The sequence below is a fragment of the Octopus bimaculoides genome, chromosome 2 (assembly GCF_001194135.2).
Source record: "Octopus bimaculoides isolate UCB-OBI-ISO-001 chromosome 2, ASM119413v2, whole genome shotgun sequence".
Taxonomy (NCBI): Eukaryota; Metazoa; Mollusca; class Cephalopoda; order Octopoda; family Octopodidae; genus Octopus; species Octopus bimaculoides.
The window spans coordinates 54155063-54161587 of record NC_068982.1 but is presented as its reverse complement, the minus strand read 5'-3'; the positions used below and the strand labels follow the sequence as shown (position 1 = coordinate 54161587).

Genomic DNA, 6525 nt, shown 5'->3' with positions numbered 1-6525 from the left:
TATGAATATATGAATATATATATATATATATATATAAATATGTGCGTGTGTATAAATATACATATAAATATGCATGTATACGTATATAAGTATTTATGTGCATACATATATATATATATATATATATATGTATATATATACACACACGCACATATATATACATATACATAGACACACGCACACACACACACACACACACACACACACACATTGCTATTTTAGTCGTAATTAACTGTGTTGCCTGTATGACATTATATTCATATTAACGTACACAAGCTTCGTGTGTGTGTATGCCAGATCGTATGTGTATGTGTGCGTGTATATGTACGTGTATGTGCGTGCGTGCGAATGTATATGCGTGTGTGTGTGTGTGTGTGGACGTCGATGTGCGTGTCTCTGTGCGTGAGTGTGTGTGTTAGATGTATTTTCATAAACAAATTATTGCCACGTTGGCAACATGCTTTTTAGTAGAAATTCTCTTTTTTTTTTTTTCAGTAGTAACGGTTACTGCCCTCCTTTGACATTGATGCTGCTGCTGCTGATGATGATGATGACGGTGATGAAGAAGAAGAAGTTGATGGTGACGATGGTGATGATGATGAGGCGGTTGATGATGACGATAATGATGGTGATGATGATCATGGTAACGACAATGACGGCAACGCCGACGATGATGATAATGGTGATGGTGACGATGATGGTGACGATGATGATGAGGAGGAGGATGTTGTTGATATGATAATCATGAGATGATGGTGAAGACGATGATGATGATGATGATGGTGATGATGAAGACAATGAAGAAGTTGATGATGATGTTGGTGATGATGGTGATGATGTTGATGATGAATATGATGATGATGATGATGATGATGATGATGATGATGATGATGATGATGATGGTGGTAACGATGATGGTGTTAATGAAGATGATGATGATGATTACGATGATGATGGTGACGACGACGACGACGACAAAAAAAGAAGACGAAAAAGAAAAGGAAGAAGAAGAAGAAGAAGAAGAAGAAGAAGAAGAAGAAGAAGAAGAAGAAGAAGAAGAAGTTGATGATGATGATGATGAAGTTGGTGATGATGTTAAAAGTGTTAGGAATGCTGGGGGTCCGCGATATTGATGTTTGGTAGTGGCGGTGATGCCGGTGTTTGGTGGTGGTAACGGGTTTTGATGTTATTGTTAGCGGTGGCGGTGATGGTGTTGATGGTGGTAGTGGTGGTGGTGGTTCTGTTGGTGGTGATGGTGGTGGTGGTGGTGGTGGTAGTGGTGATGCCATTAGTATTGGTTATAGTGATATTAGTAGAAGCCTTGATGTTGGTAGTAGTACAGCTGTAGTTTTAGTGAAAGAATTAAGGGCAATTCTACTGGCATCGATGTGAATAATGCGCGGTTTTTGGTAGCAGTGCTTTTAGGATCAGAAGATCTATATACAGAGCGGGGCTGGAAACATCCTGCTTCATTTAAGTTAGGAATGTTCTTGACTTTATTTCAGGTATTGATTCAAAATATTCCATCATTGTTGTATGATCAACCCTAAATTTGGTTACGTAGCACACTCTTTTATATCTATATATGGAGTAAAATTAATGACCCGGTTGCATCTTGCTTTAATTTTGGTGACTTCTCAGTCAATATTAGTCGGTATATTTACTTTAGCTGCATGAAAGAAAAACTGGCTCTCCGTTGGTTATGTTGGGGTTTCCTGTTGATCCGATAAACGGAACAGCCTGCTCGTGAAATTAACGTGCAAGTGGCTGAGCATTCTACTGGCACGTGTATCCTTAACTTGGTTCTTAGGGAGATTCAGCGTGACACAGAATGTAACAAGGCTGGCTTTTGATTTAAAGGTACAATTCACTTTTGCCAGCTGGATGGAGTGGAACAACGTGAAACAAAGTGTCTTGCTCAAGGACACACCGCGTCGCCAGGAATCGAACTCACGTCCGTGAGCCGAATACTCTTAACCACTAAACCACGCCTCATCACACTTGTGTGAAAGAGAACTACGTGATAATCACTCGAGCTTTTTTGAAGGGTGATTTTCGGAAAAGAGTTGGTTTTAACCAACTCCCACTGAGAGCGTTATGAGCTTAAAACAGAATGGCCGATGCCAATGAGCGGTGCTGGGTATTTAGAGGGTGTTATGAGTTTTCTAAGATATAAAGTATTTAAACTAAGTACTTTATTTTAAATGCAATTTTGAAAATATCTCCGTCAGGACTGGGATTAAATTATGAAATGAAAAATCATATCAGCGAGCAAAGCCATAACTACTGATGCACCAAAGCCTAATATAATTATACTATACAAGTCCTTGCCGTCTTTATTAATTTTCTTAAAAAATATGCATAGGGGCACTAGTTCATAGAAAGGCCCATGATTTTTGGAATGGAATAAGAAAATATTGATGATAAATCTCTGCGCAAAATTAGCTTCTGCTTTATTAAAATAATCCACGAAACATAGTGATGGGGAGCTTTATAAGAACACTATTCATGAAAAAGTGTACTGAGCTACAATCGACTGAGAATCGCTGGTGTAGACTTTAAAATGGCAACGTATCTATTTGGTCTCAAAAGTGAGTTGCTACACAAATAATCTGTGCATTTTATGACTTTTGAGTCGGCAGAAACGAAAATGACCAAAAGATAATTGAAGAGCGATTTAATATATATACCTGCATATCATACTTAATGTATATCGTTGAAGGACTAATTACTGCAGTACTCGTCCTATATATCGGAGGCGACAAATATCGTCTAGGAATGTGGTTGGCTGTGAATACACGCCATTGACAAACCTCAACTATGCCGAAATGCACTTGGCATTCTCGCTTACCGCTACCGGGACAATTTTCATCTCATTCCGATATGATTATATTTTTAAACACGTTCACAAGAGACGTTATCTTTGAGTGAATATCGCTGTAACTAGCCTTTCAACGCTGTATATAAGTATGATATATAGATAGCTATTTTAATCTAATACTGCTTCAATTGTGTACCAAAGAACCTGACATTGGTGCTTTACTATTTAAGGACCTGATCCGCTTGAATCCTGAACTTTTATAGGTGTGTGTGTTTGGGTGTGTGTAGAGAAAGAGGGGGAGAGAGACGTGTGTTTGATGTATGTACACACACAAGATAGAGTTTACGCAATCGTTAATCCAAGTTTCATGTAAACGCTTTGGTTGTATCATAAAAACCAAGGTTTACTACTCACAAAATTCTGGTGATTTAAGCGAAGAATGAGTAAGTATTTGAATACAATCATACCATGATGTCAGATGTTACTACTGGAACCAGTGTAAGTGGGACCGTTCTGATAATTCTTACCGTAGAAATCCTATAATAGATGCTTCTTATGGGTTGAATAACTGATCGTTTTATAAGCCTTAATTATATATTTTTAGTTACAATTTCAGTAACATCTGATGTATGGCTGCACAATAAGATTTTGTGTCGAAAGAAGCTGATTTGGTGATATATGGTGGTTGAAAGAAACATATGATATTTTAATCCTTTCTACTATAGGCACAAGGCCTGGAATTTTGAGGGAAGGGGTCAAGTTGATTACATCGTCCTCAGTGCTTGACTGATACTTATTTCATCGGCCCCGGAAAGATGAAAAGCAAAGTCGACCTCGGAGACGCTTGAACTCAGAACCTAAAAACGGAGGAAATGTTGTTAAGTATTTTCTCGGGCGTAATAACGATTCTGCCAGCTCGCCTCTTTAGGGATCCTGTAATAAATTAACAACATTATTTTTGTGTCAAAATGGTAGACTAGTTATTAATTAGAACTGAGTCAAATTTGAAATCAGCGCTAAAATATTTCCCAGAGAATCTAACTTCTAAGGGTATGAAATGTTTTGGCACAGCCGTTTTGGCTCTGCCTTTTTGGTGTCACTGATTCGGCGCTGACATGGTTGACATCAGACATCTTAATTTTTCGTTTTATTCTTCCTTCTCTTCCTGCCTCTCTCCCTCCTTCTATCCCCTTCCTCCCCTCTCTTTGTTTATATATATGAGATTGAGAGGGAAAGTGTCTATATCAATCATTTTCAATTAATAATTGTAATCACTCTCTGTCTGTCTGTCTGTCTGTCTGTCTGTCTGTCTCTCTTTCTCTGTATGTGTACATCTTTGCACATGTGTGGATGTGTTTGCCTCCAGTTCCAAAACGTACTGTCACCAAGACAGGCTGAACGTCCGGTCAGCCGTGCCAAATCTTCAGCCGCAACTCATCGTTTCATTCATGAGGCACCTAAATGTATGTTATTTTGTTGCTATTGTTCCTATTGATTTTGCCCATGTTTATCCGTAAGAAATGAAGATAGTTTTAGTGTGGACGTTAGATTTGGTGGAGAATAATGCGGTGGTAATATTAGTGGTCATATTGTTAGTGTCTGTGATATTTGTGATGGTGATGATTTTAGTTATGATGATGATGTTAAAGATATCACTGATGTGAATTATGGTGCTGATGTTTGACTTGGTTATTGGGATGATGGTGATAATTGTTAATTACGGATCAGCTCTGATCGAGCAGATTTATGACTGAAAGCATTCTGGTCATTTGCCTGCTGACAATTGAGAGTGAGTTGTGGGAGTTTCGACTGTTATCTCTAATTAGTTGAATGGCCGTGTAGAAGCTTCCTCGTTTGTTTGATAGTTTGGATGATGCTAGTGGTAGTGATTGATGTCTGTGCTGATGATGTTGCTGTTCTTAAGACCCAGTTATTCACTAACTGAATAAACCTATAATCAAAAGCATTGTAGTTATTGCCATCTCGTCCTTTACTCAAGCATTTCCCGCTTTTCAACCTAGAGGGCATAATGTATGAGAGAGTCATTTCTAGTAAGGTCAAGCAACCACTTAAAGACTCCTTTAGTTGATGGTACTGTTGTGGTTGGGAAGTCCGAAGTCTGCCTGGATGGAGTAGTCATGTTATATACTGAAAGTCGGCCAAATGGCGTAAAACTGTCCAGAGATAAAGCTGCTGGGTTATGTCATTTTTCCGACAAGCTAAGGACCATACTGTATTCCAACATGTAGTAATGAATTAAACACAATGCAGCCTGTTAGTTGAACATAATACAACCGCCACATCGTCTAATCTAATAGTAAGCGCCCATAGGTTGTGGTGGTCGTTATAGAGGAAGTACTAAGGTAGTCTCGGTGAGAGGGCGACTGTTTTGAGAGGGTTTTGGAGGCATTGAAGATACTGATCTAGCTATTTCTGCATTTTATGCATATCTCGGTTAAATCGGACAGATAGGGATTTTACTATGTTTCTATAGTAGAAATCTGGGACGTTGAAGTTTGCCACGTTTGGAAGTTACGCCTCCCGCATGTCCAGGTTGTCTTTCATTTTTATATTTTTGTTTCGTTGTGTAAAAGGTTTAGGATATGGTATGGTATGGTCTGGTGCATAGTTGTGCGCCCTCTTGTGTATTTAAAATTTTATTGCTGTTCCTGGCGGAGAGATTGCAGCTGAAGATAAAACTAGCATAGCCCATTGGTAGTTTTATCTTATGTATTGTTTATGCACCATTGTTGTTACAGTCTTGTGGCCAGCCAAAAGCGGCATCTGTGAATGCTCCAAGTATATTTCGCTTTCTTCTTACTGAATCTCCTAAGACTGTTGTGAATATGTGTGGAAGGTTGTCTGTTGCTGAAACCATCTTATATTTTCTCTGTCACTGTTTGTGTGGTGGCTGAGTGTGGTGATCTGAATCTGTACTATTGTTTGGATAGTTAGGTTTATAATAATAACTTAGATAACTTGAATATATTTCGGCCAAAGATTGGCTCAAGCCATATCTAACTTGATAGCATTACCTGGTAGGATCTGTTAAGTCATTTTGAAGTCAGGTTTTGTGGTATCATGGCCGATTCGAATAGAGAATTGTTGTTGACTTAGATGTATCCAGGTATAGGTGGCGTATCTGAAGGATTTATCTTTGTCGAATTTCTGTGCACAGGAGGGTGACCTTACTTCACTTGAGTATTTGTGGGGCTTTGAGTTGTCATAAGCTCACTCAACTCCAGATGCTGGTACGAGTAGTTGTAAATTTTGGTGGGTGACATGATTCCTTCAGTGTTTATAAGTATTTCGCATATTTTTCTCTGATTTTGCCTGGGCTTGACGCTTTAAGCTATTCAATGTTTCTTTATTGCTTTGCGGATCCCTAATGAAATGAAGGGGTTAAACTCGCAGCCAAGATAGAGGGGCATACGTTTCGTTTTATGTTTCCGCTTGCTTTGTGGCTGATTATTAAGAAATATCTGATAAGGGCGTTTGCTTGCAGTTGCAGTGTGAACGTACTTTTTGACGTTACTATTATGACACGGGGTGTGGTGTTACTGTTGACGATTACACTACTAATATATTCTATATAGTGTTTTAATCTTTTGTGGCTTATGTTGGATACAAATGCTTGCTAATTTTCTATTTTACACACACATGTATTTATATATACATATATATATATATATATATATATATAT

The 6525-nt window shown here is 38.4% G+C and overlaps 1 protein-coding gene across 1 annotated transcript in view; it reads left to right on the top strand.

The window, feature by feature from the left end:
- The window catches only part of LOC106871643 (uncharacterized), a 173135-nt gene extending 166678 nt beyond the window's left edge, over positions 1-6457 (top strand). The window contains exon 6 of the transcript XR_008266904.1: positions 496-6457. The gene's annotated coding sequence lies outside the window, so the exon portion shown is untranslated. The remainder of the gene's footprint in view (positions 1-495) is intronic.
- The last annotated feature ends 68 nt before the right edge of the window (positions 6458-6525 follow it).